The following is a 20,068-nucleotide window of genomic DNA, read 5'->3' on the forward strand; positions in this document are numbered from 1 at the left end:
TTTTGGCTGGAACTCTGGCACAGTGAAACACCCGAGGCAGCAACTTTTGATTTGGATTTGACGGTCAATTCATGCAACTGGCTGGACCCATATGGTGACTGACAACAGCACAATCAGCCCAAATCCAAAAAATGTCAACAAATCATCTTTTTTTTTAAAATTGTTTGGACATGTAGACAAGTGACCCCATGTTGCAAAAAAAATTGAGCAATTGAGCAACTCCCTAACACTATACATTTTTGAAAATCCTACACACATCACAGTCAGTGCCTCCCCCCCGCACACCCACCTCCCAGCCCCACCCACTCTAACCCCACCCACAGCAGTCTGCCATGTTGGAGGAGAGGAGACTAATGGCAAAAAGGCAGGGAAACATTTGAATAAAAAACGTCTATCAGTGAACCCTCGACTGAGAACAGCACCGCGTCACACTGCAGGAGTATTAGACCAAAGCACTCGATTGTCCTTCAGCTATCATGCTCCATACCAGTAATTCATCTCTCTCTCCCTCCTCCTCCTCCTCCTTGTCTTTCCCTCTTTCTGTCCCCCCCTCTCTCTCTCCATCCATCTCTTTCTCTCGGTAAAAGCAGGAGAGAGAGAGAGAGAGAGAGAGAGAGGGTGGGAGGGCGTAAAGCAGCGAGGCCGGGAGGGAGGGGGGGGAAGAGTGACACAGAATCCCCTCCTCCTTCCCCCCACTGCGCAGACTCTGTGGTCTCTCTCACGCCATTCTAGCACACTACACCTTCATAATCCGAGACAGAGAAAAAGAGAGAGAGAGAGAGAGAGAGAAAAACTTCCAGTGAAGCATGCGGCTGATGCAGTTTTCAAATATGCATGGGCGCTGAGAGCAGTTGGAAGTATTAACCCTATGTCTGGACTCTGGGAAAGCCAGGCTGAGAGAGGACATGTGCACAACTGCAGACCCCCGAAGCACATTCAGCGCCATGCTAAACGAGACAAGATGATCGGGGCTGAAAAAAGAAGTGCGATCGTAGCAACATGTGGTTTGCCCCTCTCTCTCTCTCTCTCTCTCTTTATCTCTCTCTCTTTCTCTCTGTCTATTTGTCTTTCTCACTCTGTATTACTGACCCTAAGCCAGATAAGGCCAGTTCCAGTAGTTCGGCTATTTTGGCTGGAACTCTGGCACAGTGAAACACCCGAGGCAGCAACTTTTGATTTGGATTTGACGGTCAATTCATGCAACTGGCTGGACCCATATGGTGACTGACAACAGCACAATCAGCCCAAATCCAAAAAATGTCAACAAATCATCTTTTTTTTTTTTAAATTGTTTGGACATGTAGACAAGTGACCCCATGTTGCAAAAAAAATTGAGCAATTGAGCAACTCCCTAACACTATACATTTTTGAAAATCCTACACACATCACAGTCAGTGCCCCCCCCCGCACACCCACCTCCCAGCCCCACCCACTCTAACCCCACCCACAGCAGTCTGCCATGTTGGAGGAGAGGAGACTAATGGCAAAAGGCAGGGAAACATTTGAATAAAAACGTCTATCAGTGAACCCTCGACTGAGAACAGCACCGCGTCACACTGCAGGAGTATTAGACCAAAGCACTCGATTGTCCTTCAGCTATCATGCTCCATACCAGTAATTCATCTCTCTCACTCCTCCTCCTCCTCCTTGTCTTTCCCTCTTTCTGTCCCCCCCTCTCTCTCTCTCCATCTCTCTTTCTCTCGCTCTCTCCTGCACACACTCTGTGTCTCCCGCCACCGTCCCTCTGTGAGCAACATTTGGCGTTTTCCATTTGTGGCAGATTACTGTAACGCTATTGTAAAACAACTTCCTGCCTCTTTTGGCTTCAGTTCCACAAAACCCGTGAGGCTCGAAGCTCAAACTTTTTTTCCCTCCCCTCTCTCTCCCTCTCTCTCTTTCCGTCCTCAGCGAAAACTATCAGGAGTGCTGAATAAAAAGAATGAGGGGATGTAGCAAGTTGTAAAGTCTTAGTCTCCTCCTCCATTGGATTCATTTGGATTCCCATCCTCTTAACTGATTTTGCAGACAAACGAAAAAAGAGGGACTGCATGCATAGCAGACAAAACAGAAAAAGAGGTGGGGGAATACTTCCTTTGCTTTTGATGCTTCAATTTCTTATTTCTCTATCTCTCCTTCCTTTCTCTCTTCTGCTCTCCTTTCTCTCTCTCTTTCTCTTTCTCCTGCAGTAGTGGGATACGATGCGATTGAGTCTCTGCACAGATTCATCTAACATGGCTGCCACAGGCTGTGCTTTGGGAGTGTGTGTGTGTGCGCACACTGAAAAAACTTGTGCACTAAAATCCGTGCAGCTTCTACTTTCGGGCCGGGCGGTTCTGTTTCTCTCCCGGACTGGTCTCGGCGCTGGCGGAGAATCTGGAGGACCCGAGGCCAGGCTCCACACGTGCTCTCGGCTGTTAAGGCACTGCAGGCAAAGCAATAACCTCCACAAAATGGCCACAAGTAAAATAACTCAAATGATTGTGAATTTCCTCTCTGAATTGTCTGAGCCATACAATGCAAAGGGCACACCGGCTCTGGAATGAGGAAGAACCTGACCAATGAAACGCTTTGTTAAAACGTCACATCTCGCCACACATTTTTCACCAATTGCATTTTATTTTTAGGGGAAACTGGTTAACTATACATGCATAATATGTTGCATTGCATACATCTGGTGCATCTTTATATGTGCTTTTCAAATTCTCTCCAGGGTATCTCCGATTTCACACTGGGCTCATTTCATGGTCTCTGCTCTACAATATCTGGGCTGTTTGCGCCCCATCCATTTCGAGCGTCTAACCTTGCTGTGTATCCTGTTATGGTGCACTACAGAGGGCTCATCTGAGGACACAGTTTTGGTTTCAAGTTGTAAGCCAATGCTTCACAGCCTGTACCAGCAAGATGGCCCTCTTGCTCTCGAGGACTGGCTCACATTAATCCATGCTCTTTTGCTTGCTATGACAGCGCAGCTCAATGTTTAAATGATTCTAAATGTATTTTATAAGCACAACCATACAAACAGCATAGCAATTATGAATAAGGCAGGGGGCATTGATGTGTGGATAAAAACAACATAGTCCAATAATAAATACAATAGGAAAGTGCAGAATTCATACATGTGAGTTGAGAAAATGTCTATAGGTGCACACAGATTTTTATGTGACAAGAAAATCTTCCTGCGACGGCAGTCTTTGCATAAGGCAGAAGAGTAGACATATTGTTAACTGGTAAAACCATGTGAATTCTAAACTGACTTTGAATCCTCTAAATAGACATAGCAAAAGAAATCTGATGAAAGAGAAAGAAATAGGCTCGCCCGAGAGATATGGGGTTGATAGAGAGCCCCTGTTCCTTGTTCCCGTCTGTCCATGTCAGTTCATTCTTATGGAAGCTCAGATATAAAACGAAATGGCTACCCTCATCATGTGTCAGGCACGCACTGCATAAGCACATACTGCATAACCATGTATTTATGCTATAAAACATGCAAACCCATTATGAATTAAATTGCATTCTATGCCCAGATTTCTATCATTTGTTGTTTTGCTTTTTTACTTATCATATGAAGATATTGTGAAATACATTAAGGTGCACTATAACAGTAACTATGAATATTGGGAAATAATAATAGTTTCTGTGTTAGGGGCACTGACTGTAATAAAAGTGGTAGACTGTTCAAAGAGTGGCGTTTGACATATATTAGATTATATGCACATAGTACTGTGTAAAAGTACTGTACATACTTCAGCCTTTGTTTGTCACAAAACACCGGTCTATACAGTTATATGTGTCAATTGGAAATATACATTTCATAGTGTCCAGCACTTTTTTGTAAATAGTAAAGTATTCCAATGAGACATGTATGTCCTGTGAAAGACACAAAGTATCAAAGTAACAAACCACACTGCAGACTTCAAAACTAAAGGCCATCAACTCTGGAGTGCCAGAAGCCAATGATGAGAACAGAGAGGAGAGAGAATGGAGCCAGTCGAACCTGACCAAGGAGCTGTGAGAACTGTGGTGAGCTCTCGAAAATACTTGAAATACCATTTTTGCCGAGTTCTTTGTACAAGTGTACCTACATGTTAATTTATGCTGTTTTGAAGAGAAGGGGAGGTTGCAATGATTTTTTAAAGACTTATTTTTTTTATTTGCTGCACTTATTGTTATTTGTAAAAACTAAAGTAAAAAGTAAAAACTATCCATTAGATTATTTTTGAGAGAGTCCTCACATTACCACATTTTTTCCAAAAGTACCTAAACCTTGTGCTCGGTGGGTAGGTACTGTATTTATGTACATTCTACATAATCTGAATCTAGTTGACCATTTTGTGTGTTCAAGATCAAAATGGATGTCTTTATTAAGTACCATTATTGATTACCATTGTTTGAATGATATTTTAATTATGCTGCTATCATTCAACACATATTGCTAACCTTGTCAGAGATGCAATGTGAGATGTGCATTAAAAAAATACAGCTTCTGCTGTGAAACATAAAAATAAGAGAGGAGTGGAAATCAAGTGAGGATACTCTGTGGTCCTCTGCACCTCACCAATCGACATGATCAAAAACTTTGGACAGGAGATAAAAATGTGTTTGTACAGAGAACATCCTCTAGAGGTTGAGAATAATCCAGAACAATCCAGAGAACAACCTGTTCTATTTCAATAAATCTGTAATGATCATGCCTGGCATTATGGAGTCAGCAATTTCAACATGCGTACAATACAAAGATAGGCTATATACAGTAAATATAAATCGATTTTCATCTATTCATTTCTGTGCTAGATGAAAGAACAGTGCTAGGACATGCTGAGACAATGACAAAGAGTGGGTGTCGGACAGAGAGCGCTTACTTGTCTCCTCCGCCGTGCCTCGGACTCGCTCTGCATATTGTCTACCCAAGCAGAGGATCCCTCAGAGCCGGGGACATTTGGGGAGAGCCAGCACACGTAACTGGGGATGCAGTTTGTTTATCTCCGGGTAGCCAGTGTTTGTAGCAACAGGAAGTGCAGAGGAAAAGGCTGGAGGAAGGAAGCGCCAGGCGAGGCAGCCGAACAGAGCAGAGCAGGACAGAGCAGGCCCTTACCTCGTCCACTGTCCTCAGGCCAGGGATCTGATTGCCCTGCCGAACAGAGCAGGCCCTTACCTCGTCCACTGTCCTCAGGCCAGGGATCTGATTGCCCTGCCGAACAGAGCAGGGCAGGACAGACCGGAGGAGAGTCACTCACTCCCAAGCAAGGCTGGCGAGAAAAAGCCCATTTATCTGGTGGCCCAGGTCACACAACACTCATTTCAGTGGGTGAACCCCCCACCGCACACAATACAAGCACAAACACATACAATATGGCTTCCTATTGTTTTTTCCTCCACGTTACAGCTTTAAAGGGCCCCTATTAAGGCTTCTAAATGGGAGCTTCCATACGACTTCAAGGAGAGGGACTGAGTCTTTGAGGTGGTCTTCCCAAAGCCCCCGCACGTGTCTAAACAACTACCCTATTACGCCGAGACCCATGAGGGCACTCCCCCATTGGAGCCTGGACAAAGGCCGTGACCCCGGGGTCAAAAGCGTTACTTGGGAGGCCGGTTAGGTCTGGCTGAGAGACACAGCCACTGTTTGCTTTGACAAGGTAAAGATTGCTAACAGATTAACTAGTGCCGATTAGGGGAGGGCAGTCTCCGTGGGATCTCCCTTAGGGCCCTGGGCAGCACTCCTTGTTAGGAACAGTGTGACCTCTGACCCCAGGAGTCAGTCGAGCGTGACCACTCTCACTTACTTGCTCCATGAGCGCCGCCCGCTCAGGGACTGAACAGGCGCAGGTTCCTCACACCCGGCCGACACACGCCATTGGCTCTCAGGTGTTTTTCAAATCAAATCAAATGGGAACCGTTTATTTATGCATGACAGGGGGATTCACAAATGTGTTGATAGCATTTTCATTCAAAGATAGTAGAAAGCAGAAGTAGAAATTCAGAGAGATTTATTTGTAAGATCATACAAGCACTATGTACACTAAGCAATGAGACAGCACGACTGCTTTGGAAAGGCCAATAGGTCATATTACTAAATCAAGAGCTTTGAAACATATGTAAATAATCTATAATAATTCAATATTTATAATTTCACACAGAAGATTTATAAATGTTCTCAACTGCTTTCCTCCGACTCCTCTAAGTTATGCAATTTAAATGATCACCATACAGAGACAAAAATTGTTCACATTAAAATATGAATAATTTGCATTTGTAATTTAATTCTGAGCTGTAATAAGCAACTGTAAAAATTATAATTGTGGTCTGAGCATGTTCAGCGCATATTGATTTTATTGGCCACCAAACTGCGCCTGCGCCCATTTCATGAAATGGGGGAGCTGGATAACTTCAGCATCACAAAATGGAGGACATAAGGCTAATGTAGTCTACTGTAGAGACTAGAGCAGATGAGGCTTTCCTCCGATTGGCTCGGTTAAGTTATTTTGAGATCCCAATCTTGAAATTGATCATGCTGCTGTTGTTTTGTGAGTGTTTTGTAATATCTGAAAAATCTATTAGTGTCCACAGAGATAAAACAGCTGCACAATGTTATCAGAAGTTCAGTTCGAACGGAATGCAAAAAAGTCTCATTACATTACAATTAACCCTTGACATCATATTATAGATTTTGTAAAATGCTTCAGTACATATTTGAATCTACAACTGGTATTAAAAAACAACTCTGCTCTAATTGTTATGTGTTATTAAATACATTTACATTAACATTAACAAGTCCATAGGGCAACTTTGAGATACAATCTCCATTTCTATAACTTATGTAGTGTGTCATAAGGTGGAGAAACATCTAAAGAGAGAATTCCTGACCAAACCCCTGGATGAGGGGGAACTCTAGGGGGATCTCCCTTAAACGAATATCATGACCTTGTAAAGGTAAGAATCCATTTGAACATCATTTTAAATAGGAAATAAAATAAGAAATACATTACAATGTTGACTTGTGCGGCGCATCGAGGATATGACCAATGGGCATCCCAAATCTTTATTACAATTTCTGTCTGTTTCATATTTTTAGATCAGTCTTACCATTGCCACTGATTTTATATTTCTTAACCAAAGGTCTTATAAAAGTCTAAATAATTATAATGAGCTCAAAATAATTAATATTTTCTCATCTACATTGCCTGTGTTTAGAAACATTTTAAGTTGTCTTCTAAAACTTGCTGGTTTAAATGGCACAGTCCAACCCCCACACACACCCCACACACACACACACACACACACACTTGTTATGCCATGACTGGTTTAAATTGGTGAAGAATGCAGAATAACCACTACTTTACATATATTATTTATTTATTTTTTTTTTCTTTGATGATGATGTTTAAAATAAACAGCTTTCTTTAATATACTATAGGAGAGTGTAGAAACTTTTTATATATTGGATAGGTGTTGAAAAGCATACAATTTAGAAAACACTTTATAAGTGTAAACTAATATTTATAACTGTTCTGTATGTATTTATGTAAAACATAAAAATGAATTCCACAATAAGGATAACCAAAAAATGCATTTAATTTAATCACCACTGGAAATGAGCAAATTAAGTGATGACCTCATATACAATACTTTTATCTCAAATTATGCATTTAAGTTATTTCAGTGATTTCGTAATATACAACAACGTATGTTGTTTTTTTGCTTTTTAGTTGAATCTTTCTTTTTCTGTAAATGTCTTTTCCTCTCAAGTATTGTTATTTCATATGGAGTATGTAGTGTGCTAAATACTTTTGAAATTCAGCATCAAAATTATGGAACCATCTTTCAAACACTTTATACACCAAATTCATTATTTGTATTTAAATAAACTGAAATGTATGATTTCATATTTCAAGCTGCGTGTGTCTGCGTTATGCTGAGAGGAACGGAGATGGATGAGAGACAGAGGAGGAACAAGGAGAAAAAGAGCAAAAGATTCAAACTGACCGAAATGCTGTGACAAGTCCCTAAAATATATACTGATCTGTTTCAGCAGTATGGAAAATCAACATACAAGCTATATAATACAATATAATAAACACTTAAGAAGACACTTCGGAGAATCTGCATTCATTACATTTTCAGCACTTTACAGTATTATTCTATTTCCATTTTTCACTGTGCACTTAATGTTATCATGAAGGGTAAAATATCAATACTTTGTTCTGACAAAACGATCGAATTAAAATCTTTTCTAGCCATTCCAACAAGTTGTTTCAGGTAATCCCAAACACTAAGTATGTTTATACACAAAATCTGACAAGTGACAGAAAGCATTTGGGTGAAACTCACCAGACAATTTCTGCAACTTTACAAAAAGAAATCTTGCACGGATGTGCGCAGCAAAAGCGTTCGGAGAAAGAAAAATGTTGACTTGTGTGCGTCAGAGTGCTGAGTGTTGCTGAGTGAGCTGGAGAGAGACCTCCGGGCACCTTTAGCAGGCTACTCGAGGATAGGACTGGAGCCGCAGACCAGCTGCAGCTCTGCCACCTCGTCCAGCACAGTCCAGACAGACAAGACACACACACAGACAGACAGACAAGACACACAGACAGACAGACAGACAGACAGAGAGGAGAAGAGTAGAGAGGAACATAAACGAGGAAGGGAAGAGGAAAAGCTTGACTAAAGACTGCCTGCTCATTTTACTAACTGCTAATCAATAGCCTCACTTCTAGTTTCATTTTTTCGCCTAAAAAGTAAACAGGTTTTCTTTCTTCACCTAAACTAATTAAAGTGCACAAGACATGATTTGTAGTGTATATATTCCATTTCATTACAAGCATTTGCAAAATACAGGAAACAATTAAGGAAAAACTGCCTCTTGCATCAATAATTTCTCTGCATCAAAACTCAAATTCATAGCTACACATGATATGCCTGATGTTTATTGATATTCCTTTCGCTTGATAAAATGTACCAAATGAGGTGATCAACTTTTTTCAATAAATCATGCGTGGACAGAAGTGTTTCTGTTTTGTAAGGAATTCTCCCAGCATTCCTGAATTTAATAACTTCAGCTATCGAAAGAGATTTGAACGTTTCTGGTCCTTCAGCACCCAAGTGGTTACAACACCTGGCAATGTAATCTTCTGAGGAAGGTCCACCTGAGTGACTCTCGCTCTCGAGATGAGGACATGCCAGAACGTCACCTTAACTCTGGAACACAGTACATGTTCCAGTTGAGCCCTGCACACCCAGATCTCCTCTAACCCTCATCTAACCCCCCAATGCTGTAGTGCCAGATGAGGCTGAAATGTGCAAGGAAAACCAATGATGTCAGTTAATATATGTCACAGTTAATATATGTCACATATCAATATATGTCACAGTGCTATATTATCCCAGCACTCATCCTCTCTGCACTGTAAAATTCTATGGAAACTGTCACTTTGTCAATTCATGTTTGATTCAAATTTGTATTTAGTCAATCTGTGGCATCTTGAATTGCCAGGCCACATGACACTAACAGCCACATAACATGTGGATGTAATTAACTATATCCTTAAGTATTCTTCTTTTTAAAATGTCATCCCATCTTAAAAAAAAAATATTCTTTTCCGAGTATTTATGACGTGCTTTATCTGTCAAGGAAAATGACAGAGCTTTTTGCTGTGTCTAAATAACAACCATTTTAAAGAGAAATATTCTTTCATTACGAGCTTCCCTCACTGCTATTTATCAATGTTTGACAGTGGAAATCTCCTGAGTGCCGTGTTTCAAAGACTTTTCATGTGGTTAACAAGTTTCTTCAACATGATTCTGTGGTTGTAGTCCATGGTGCATTTCTGCATGACAATATGTGGAGGCAAAACATATGAAATAAAAGAAACAGAATCATGATATATTGATTGAATACGAGAAATGTGTTGTTGATTTCATCTGTGCCCCTTTGTGTTGTTGGACAAATATCTTTTTGTACATAATGTGTGCCATATTATCGTAACAAGGGAATATTTTCTTAACCTTTGAGCTCCCAATGCTAGTTTGGGTAGTGCTGTGGTGAACATATCCTGCTTTACACAGCTTTGTGTGGTAATCTGCATGCTTTGTTGTGCATGTTTTATGACGTTTTATGATGTATGACGGATGCTTTAGTTCCCTTTTCTCAATTTTTCAAGATAATGAAAGTATTTCCTTATCAAAGACAACTTGGACTCTTCCTGCATGTTAGAAGGACTGAAATTAGGAAACTTCAAAATAGGCACATTGTCCACTCTGACAATGGTCTACACACAAATGTTGTTTCGATCATTTTGTGATGGGTTTATTCTACTGTAAGTTCTACGTTACACATAAAAAGTGTAACATTTCACAAGAACATGAGTTATGGCAAACTCTATGTTGTTATTATAAAGAACACAAGTACTAAAATAGATGTATAAAAAATAAAATAGAGAGATATATACACACATATCTTTTTTTAATTAAAATATAGATACTCACAGTCATAAACACAGTTTCTGCAGTCAGCTGCAGTTTTTCAGCATGGTGGTAAGGGTGGGGCTGGTCTCTTCTCAAGCCTGATGTCGAGTTGAGACTGAGGTCAGATGTGGTCAGATATGGTGATGTGACATATGACACTGGTCATATAGAACACTCCAAATTTCATTAGCACACACACAACCCCACATCTTTGACCATGGCTGTGTTATACACAGAAGACACACTGTACTGTACGTGCTTATCCTGAATTACTAATAGGAGAATACACAACAAGGACTTAAAGACATTCCTACATGAAAATATCACCTAAAAGTCCCAAATCAGTTTGGGGAATATGCTGCACAATTTTCTGATGTGAACAAATGTTCTGGGATCAAATCAGGGCGCATCTAGAAACTCCACTGTTGGACTTTTTCTGAAAAATACCGGAGGTCCTTCTAAAGTGTTTTACAGACTCAACTGTGGTAAGCTGTAAAAGCCATATGCCAGCCCCGACTGAAAGCTCACTGCATTTTAATAGCCCCAGCACAACGGAATGACCCGAGTGGGGGGCTGTGCCAATAGGGGCTATACCCTCTGACCCCTGTGCTCCAACTACCCCGGCCAAAGAGAATTGGGGCAGTCCAACTATAGCTCTCTCTCTCTCTCTCTCTCTCTCTCTCTCTCCCCCCCCCCAAGTAATCAAGCACACACACACACTCCTTTTTTCTCTCATCAAGAACATATTAACTCTTTCTCACATGCTTACAGCTCTCTCTCTCTTTCTTTCTCTCTCTCTCTCTCTCTCCCTCTCTCTCTCTCTCCCACCCAGTGTCTCCTTCTCTCCATCCATCTGCTCCTGAGAGCTGGTGCTCCTGTGGAGGAGTAGGTGAGGAGGAGTGTGTAGGGGGTGGAGCAGAGAGGGTGGAGTAGGGTGGTAAACTGGCGCCGTGCCAATCACACTGCAGTGCCCCCTGCAAGTCACAGATCCGTCAAGGACAAACAGCAAGGGGGGGGGGGGCTCCGACTGACAGACGGAGCAGGCTAACAGGCTACAACACACATGTCCTAAAGACTGAAACATGAACCCAGTGACCCCTGTGAGGTTGTCCATATTTTTCAACTGGGGCAGTATTCCCGCATGCCTCAGCAGTGCTCTCTCTCTTTTTTAAATATCATTTTTCTCCCTTCTGTTTTCCGTTGTTGTTTTTGTTTTGTACAGTGCTCATGGAGAGGGTTCACGGCCCATGGGACTGCAGTGTGAGATGCAGAAAGAGAAGGCTGCTGGGGGAGAGGGGGGTGGAGCCAGGGCAAGGAGTGTGGATGGTCATGTGCGCCAAGCCTGTGACAAAAGGGCCTTTTATGTGCAGCGTATGCAGATAGAGCTGCCTCCTTTGTGTTCAGATTCGAGATCCCATGCCCGGGTCTGGGTCTGTTTCGGCAGAGGGAGAAAGAAGAGGTAGTGGGGAGAGGAGAAGCAGTAGGACCAGGAGGAGGAGGAGGAGGAGGAGGAGGAGGAGGAGGAGGAGAAGGAGGTGGAGTGCCCCCTCCTGACCACACATCTCTGCAACTGGCAGCCTAGTCCAAGACCCAACTCACCCGTTTTTTTTTTTTTTTTTAACCTCCAAACCCTAAATGTGATAATTCACCTCCAGCTGCTCATAACTGCGCTGGATAGTACAGAGAGAAAAATAATGACAGTGGAATCAAACGTTTCCCACAAAAAATAAAATAAATAAAATCCCAACTGCCAGAGGTGAGGTGAACGAAATGGAAGATGAGAGCGTGCTACTGCGGCTTGCCATCGCAGTCCTTGGGAGAGCAGGCCCTGGACTGCAGCACCAGTGCCACTGCTCGGGCCTGGCCTTGGCTTCTGCCCTCAGCTGGAGGAGGAAAAGCAGAGCTGTTCATCAGAGCTGGCCTCCGCTCGCCCTGTTGGCCCAGGCGTGTGGACCTCTCTCTCAGCCACAAGCTGATGTGGAAAAGATGGAGGATCCAACACTGCATCATCCCCCCTCTCTCTCTCTCTTCCCCTCTTTCTCTCCTGTTAACTTTGCACTCTCCCTTATTTGTTTCCTACTCATAAAATTCTCATGGTTTTCAGGTTTTGCCACATCTGTTGCACAAATACATTTAATGGCGATCCCATGTAATAGAAGGAAATGATATGTGATTTTTGCAATTGCAATTCATTTATGTGAATATAATGACATGACAGAGCCTGGGCATTAAAAATAAAGGAAATAGACAGTCATGTGTGGCAAGCATGGACTGATCACAGGAGGCCCAATTAGTCAGACACCGTGAGGTACTGTCTCTATGCAAATGTGTCACTAGTAACTCTTTTAACTTAAAAGACACACCTATTGTCAGTGACGTCCAGCAACACTTAGCCTTGCTCGAGTGAAGACACCTTTCACTGATTCTCCACATACAAAGACATTTGTGGATCTGTAAACTATCACAACCTCTCTCTCTCACACACACACACACACATACACACACACACACACAGTCACACACATGATTAGAGGGACAAAGCGGAGGTTCAGTAGAGGTGATCGCTGCTGACTGTCAAAGCACTGCCTCCGTCCGTGTCAGGAGTAAGGACTTGGCACACACCATGCCGCCGCCATCTTAGCCAAAGCTTGCAGTGCATCTCACCAATGGAAGTGCTCTCGTCCTTAATGTTACGCATTCAGCCACAAACAAGACACAGAGAAAGAGAGCGGGATAGCGAGAAGGGCTGAAATAAAGCATTTCTTTTTGGTTACGTTCGTTTTTTGTTTGGCCATTTGTGTGAGGGTTTTTTTTGTGTGTGTCTGCAAGAAAGCAAAAAGCACCAGGAAGGAAAGTGGGGTATTGTGGGAGTGTGAGGGGAGATGGAGGTGGTTGTGCATAATGAGAGAGAGAAAGAAAGAAAGAATGAATAAATGAACGAGAGAAAGAAAGAAAGTTAAATGAGGGAGGAACAAACAAGGGAAAGACAGAGAGGAGAAATGGAGGAGGTAACTGAGAGAAAGAGACAAATAAAGGAAAGACAGAACATTCCTTGGCATGTAGGAGTTTTCCAGCCTACCTCAATTGACCTGTAAACCGTTGTGACTGGAAAAGATGCAAATGGCACATACTGGCTCACACAAAACACTGCAAGCTATTCAAATGAGAACCCAAGCCAATGACAATGGCAAGGGTGAATCTACAGTCTGGGGCTCAGTGGCTATCAGTAAGGGCCCAGAAAGTCATAAGCCTTCCAAGACATCCACCATTGGGCCATCTGCACTCTGACTGTTTTTTTCTTGTTTTTTTTAATCAAATTATATACAACGCAGTGCCGTAAACATGATTTTGTTTTGTGCTGAATAGCATAAATCAATGGCGAAGATTTATGGACCTCTGTGCAGCATACGCTCCTTTTCAGTTCTTTCAGTCTTACAGGGAAGCTACACCATGCGCGTAACTGAAGCGTTCCGTTCGCAACCCGTAAAATCCATTTTAGATTAATGGTCTATTTTTTTTCGAACTTACGCGCCGCTATCACGTCTGGTGTAGCTACTTCCACTGATTATAGTGGAAGCTAATTGTTGCAGCAGACGCAACGCAAACGGAACGCTTCAGTTACACGCCTGGTTTAGCTTTGTCCAAACACAGCAGTTTTAGAAGTAGCGAGTAGCCAACTCCATGATGAGGACCTGATTTACTTACCCAAGGTTTGCAAAACCTGGCCTACACAAAACACATTTTGTTCTCATTTATTTTTAAGCACTCTAGGTAATGTCTACTTTCCATTTGATCTGAAATATAAGTGATCATTCGTTGCTTCCTGATGCAGCATGTAATTATATGTTAGTCGAAAGTACAGTAAAAACTGAACAGCATTTCCTACAGAGCAAAGGAGCTCAACTTGCCTCATGAGAAGGTAACTACACACCCAGGATATCAAAGCCCTTTGACGAATTTTAATGGGTGTACACTGCCTTTTCAGTAAGGCCCCCAAAAAAACTTCAAAGATGAAAGAAGCTATTCACATAATCAGCAGACATAGTCACTCCTCTGTGCTGTGCTCCATTGTGACCTTGGAGCAGACTCTGAAAAAAGCAGCACCCAACCACAGAGTTGAGAAATTCAGCACTCGAAACATGTCAGAACAACACCACAGATTTCAAATATAATGCCATCAGCCATTTCAAATATCAACCGTCAATCATAACCATCAATTCACAGGAAAACGTTGGATTGTCAGATATTGTTATAGAGATGTGGGGCTTAACAGCAGCTTTGAATTCATCAGGTAGATATATCCATCTGTGACCAGGCCTATTCCACCCGTTTCATATTTCTACATCCTCTGCCACTGCCAAGGAGTGTGAACTAGAAACAGCTCAAGTGGACCGTGTGGTGCTGTTGACCGTATCTGGGGGACAAGTTCCTGTCCACATACAGCGGGCCTCAGGTCACCTAAGGTACCAGAGAGCAGAACACAAGAGCAGCAGAGGTGGAAAAAGTATGAAAATATTGTACTCAAGTAAAAGTACCAATACCTTGATGAAATATTAATCAAGTACAAGTTAAAATACCGATCTGAAAATGTACTCAAGTAAAAGTAAAAAGTAGTTCACTTAAAATGTACTTTAAGTAAAAGTTACTTAGTTACTTTTTTTTTTTTTTTTGGGGGTACCAGAACAACCAGTTTTACCAAAGACTTTCTAATGAGGAGATACAGCACTCAAAAAATCCTCCATAGTAATGCATGGGGTTAGTTTGTAACGCCAATATGGCAGTTGTCTACACATCATATGTCTACACATATCACAACCCTTCCGCGGCAAAACGTCGACATGTGAATACATTGAGCCAATCATGTGGTGTGTTGTAAAATACATTGAGCCAATCATGTGGTGTGCTGTGAAGACATCGTGCCAATCATATGTTGTGATCTCGCTGCTGGAGCAAGATTGGTGTCGTGAAGCCTTACGCACACGCATTTCTGCTGAAATAGATGCACGATAAGTGCCCAAAAAGTGTTGCAATATGGCCGCCGAGTGGAGGTACTTGCCTGAAAAGGACGTTGAGAAATGGAGATCTATGTGAAAAATCACCAGAGTTCTCCTTTAAGTTTGAGCAGGAGTTGATTTTCAAAGTTAGTTGCAGTGAACAGTAATCCAGCACAACTGAAAAGCCCCTCGTAGGCAGCTGAGGCAGGCAGGCCAATGTTGAGTTACAGAGAGTTTTTTTTTTATACTTGGAAACGAGCAGAAGGTTCAGCAGATTAAAGGGCGTCGTACTGGGGGGGAAAGTGGGAAGTATGGGGCCCCAATGGAGGAGAGGGCCCGTAAAAAGTGGAATACAGGGGGCACAATATTTTCACCAGGCATTAGTAATAACTCAGGTAATCCACACATAAAAAATCCAAACAACTCCATAAGTAGAGTCATGTAATGAAGTGGAATAACACAGGGGAAAAGTATTGAACACGCTAAGAAAAAGCACTAAGGCAAGGAAAGGGAAGGAACGAGCTGGAATCTGTATAGAGAGTAGTTATCCTTTCTATCTGTGCAAATTAATATAAGCTTGGTTAGTAGCCTACATATTGATGGGCTATAAAAAGGTTTTTCATTACCAAGGTGTCACACAAGAAACATTTCATGATGGATAAAAGCAAAAAGCTCTCCCAAGACCTTTGCAACCTTATTGTTGCAAAACATATCAATGAAACTGGTTACAGATGCATTTCAAAACATCAGAATCTTCCAGTAAGCAGCATGGGAGCCATTATCTGCAAGTGGAAGAAACATCACTGCATCATCAACCGCCATGCACAGGATCTCCTCCTAATATTTCTGACCAGGGGAGTCAGAAGGATAGTCAATTCCAAGAGCCAAGGACCACTGGAGAAAGCTCCAGAAAGACTTGAAGGCAGCCAATTTAATTAAATAGTTCTGGAAGGAACTAAAGATCAGGATTCACAAGAGGGACCCCTGGAATCTGTTTAGAACAATGGGCCAAAATCAGACCTGATACTGCGACCAATACGTTTTGTCATACAGGAAATGTCTTGAAGCTGTCTTTACAAACAAAGGCTTTTTCCACAAAGTATTGAAGAAATTTCAGTAGGCACGTTCAATACTTTTTTCCTGTGTCATTCCACTTTAATACACAAAACTCTTATGTTTGGATTTTTTATATGTGTGTTAATATAATGTGTTTTTCGAATAGACTCACTGGAAGTTTAGGCTAATTACTGAAAAAAATAAAAATAAGCGTTCAATACTTATTTCCACCATATATTTATTTTACCTGAATATTTTAACTTCCAAATTAAATGTCAAAATGAATGTCAGATGAAATGTAAAGTTTGACTGTATGTTTTGTATACAAAATCCAGTTGTATACAAAACATACAGTAGTGAAAACTGTGTAAGGTCACTCTCACTCTCCCTTGCTAAAGAGCTAAATGGTTTAGTCCGCCTGCACGATTCATAAGGTAGTCTATCTTTTGTTTATTTAGTTGAGCATCGCTAGTAGTGGACCGCTAATTGTTTTGCTGCTGGTGCAATGTCTTTCGCCAAGAAAGCCAAGTCAGGTTACTAAAAACAAAGGCCAAAACAGGAAAAAGAGAGACATCAAAATGAGGGGAAACAACTGCTAATAAACTTCTTTCCAAAGAAAGGTGAGCACAAACGTCAAAACACGAAATCCCATGGTGTTTGCTTAAATATCTCCGCAATCATTAGTGCTAAAACGAACTGAGACAACCGATTCGAATAGCGGAAAATACACTTTCATAGGTTAGGCTAATCTGATGCATTTCGTGATCCAGTCTCCATCACTTTCAGAAAGACTGCATGGCGCCAGCTTGATTCATGTCCTATAGACCTCTCCAGAATAAGTCCCGCCTCCTAACTTCCGTATCCATCCAACTTCCTGGCGTCGATTGTCTATGGGAAATAACATGGCGTTTTGAAAGATCGTACCTGTCAAACTCTGTAGGTGACAAAGTAGAAAAAGCTGCTGGGCAGATTGGCCTACACACTTCTGCCATCTAGTTTCCACTGGATTTTTTGATTGTCAAAAAATCCAGACTTATTCTGGAGAGGTCTATTGTAGGCTACACGATTTTTTTCTCTCCCTTTCCGTTTTCGTTAGTCTTTTTTTTTTACTCAAGTAACGGATGGGATTTTTGATGTAGCGAAGTACAATACTTCACTCAAAATGTAATCAAGTAAAATTTAAAATACCGATTTTATAAACTACTTAAAAAATACAAAATACACAGAAAAACTACTCAATACAGTAACGTGAGTAAATGTATTTCGTTACTTTCCACCTCTGGTTGGCAGCATGCTATATTACGCGTTGGAGAAGGACATATCAAGGATATTCTTGTCTGAAAGAAACGTACAAACAGCGAACGAGCATTTCTCTTCAAGTAATCTCCTGTGACAGCTACAGAAGTATCCCCCCAAAAATCTAGTCTATCACTTTTGAAAGCACACTGGTAGAGTGTGACACATCTCATCTGTAATCAAATATGTACTGATGGTGGGCTCTGTAAAATTCTGTGTGTCACACATACCACATTCTTGAATGATGCAATGTCAGAACAATTATGGAAAAGCAGTGCGTAAGGCGGGGCATGTTTCATTTTGATAAATGGGACTGGTTGTGGAAGGAGGCTGATCGACTTTCAAGGCCCTCAGAAAAAAAAATGGTTACTGCAGGGATTGTTTGCCAAGCATCACAAAATGAGGTAAATGGTGCATATCTAAAAACTGTTCACAAAATGGAATAGGAATATGACACTATCATTAATCTGTCACCACTCAAAAATGAGACGAGATGAAGCAATATGAGAAACAAAATACAGAGATGAGCCTCTATATTGATGCAGAACATGATGTCATGACAGCATTTCAAATGTCTCCAAGAGACCATAATCACCTAAAGTCAATAGAATACATTTCCATTAACAAGTCATCGCATCTTCTAAGATGAGACGCTAAAAAAGGTATCCTGGCCTAATATTTTGATTTGATCACAGTAAGACAGACCATGGAACAGGCAGACAGAAGGAGTTGGTGCCACCTGATGGCTCAAGGCTAGCACACAAATAAAGGCTTACTTAGGACAGTATTGCCTCAATCTCTCATCTCATGGGGCACATTTTGGCCGGCTCTCTCAATGACCACTTCCAATGCTGTTGTATTCAGCAGTGTCTAGACCGGCATGTTTCTTTCAACAGTGAAAAGCCTTTCAACAGATGCTTATTAAGTTCTGTGTAAGTCAATATGTTGCCAGTTTTGGACATCATAATCATACTGGACTAGATGACATACTGGACTAGATGACATACTGGACTAGATGACATACTGGACTAGATGACAGAATGGAAATGGTGAAATGCAATGTACAAATATGTAACAAGTTCTTTAAAGGAAATGCAAGATATTTGTATACCTTCATATAGTTTTATGTTACCTTTCCTCTGGATTTCCATGAAATGGCTACTGAAGTGTCCCGAAGTGTGAAATTAAAAAAAATAAATTAAATACAATCAACATTCCAATTAATAAAAATCTAAATTCAGCCAACAAATGCCATAGATCAGTTAATTACCTATACATTACCAAATATACTTGACCTTCAAATAAAATGCAATTACTAAAAAAAGCTTTCACACGTTCCACACAAACTCCACAAAATACAGTAACCCCTATCAACACCAAAAATAATATGCTTTTACTTCTACCCTAATAAAGTAGGGATATAATAAGCACAACTTTGTGTTAAGCAAGTAAGTGATGCTGCACTAAACCCTCAAGAATCCTGTGTGACACAATATGCTGAGGTCTAACAGTTCAGCTCAGTTAGTCCAGTCCAGGGGCCTCATTACAGAAACTTCTGGATCTTCTGAAACATCTCAGGATTTTTAGATATTACAGAGGCATGTTCTCTAACTGCATTTGGGGGTCCTGTCTTAGCTTAAGATAGGAATTCGGCCATTACAGGACTGTCTTAGGAATTTAATAATTTAGGAATTCTAAGTTAGGATGGCACAGACCCTGTCCTAAATTCAAATAATCTGACAAAATTGATCTCAGCAGTCTTGTTTAGTTGTTGCCTAGCCTATGACAAGATGGTTTCAAACCTACATTCATATCACTAAATACTCCAATCAGCAAGGGAGGATGGGACATTGGGAGGACCGACGGACATGGGGAGGATGGGACATTGGGACGGACAGATCCATGCAGTTACTGGCTCAAATCCGTCCTCTTTGCATTACACTGTATGACTTCTTATATTACTGCCTTTATATTAGTGTGGAACGGGGGTTAAAATTCAGCACAGTGCAGACCCAAAAATGCCATCAACATTTTCATGAAACAAAGTAAACAAAAGTAGTAGTCTAATCTCCCAATATAGGTGCATTTCAAAAAATAAAAATATTGTGGAAAAGTCCTTTCCAGACTGAGAGATTTAAGGCTCAAACCATTGCCGGTATTTTGCCTTGATTAGACTTACTGTACCTAGATTGTGAATTGTGGATACTGGATTTTTGATTTCCATGGGCTGTAAACTATAACCATCAAGATTTGAATAATCAAGA

General features: G+C 41.3%; 1 long non-coding RNA gene across 1 annotated transcript; it reads left to right on the forward strand.

Annotated features, from left to right (window-relative positions):
• The first annotated feature begins 3,959 nt into the window (after nucleotides 1-3,959).
• LOC125303734 lies at nucleotides 3,960-8,584 on the forward strand. The gene is made up of 3 exons (XR_007195088.1): nucleotides 3,960-4,020; nucleotides 6,830-6,927; nucleotides 7,890-8,584. It is a non-coding gene; the product is annotated as an uncharacterized LOC125303734 (long non-coding RNA).
• The last annotated feature ends 11,484 nt before the right edge of the window (nucleotides 8,585-20,068 follow it).

This window comes from Alosa alosa, chromosome 11 (genome assembly GCF_017589495.1).
Source record: "Alosa alosa isolate M-15738 ecotype Scorff River chromosome 11, AALO_Geno_1.1, whole genome shotgun sequence".
NCBI lineage: Eukaryota > Metazoa > Chordata > Actinopteri > Clupeiformes > Clupeidae > Alosa > Alosa alosa.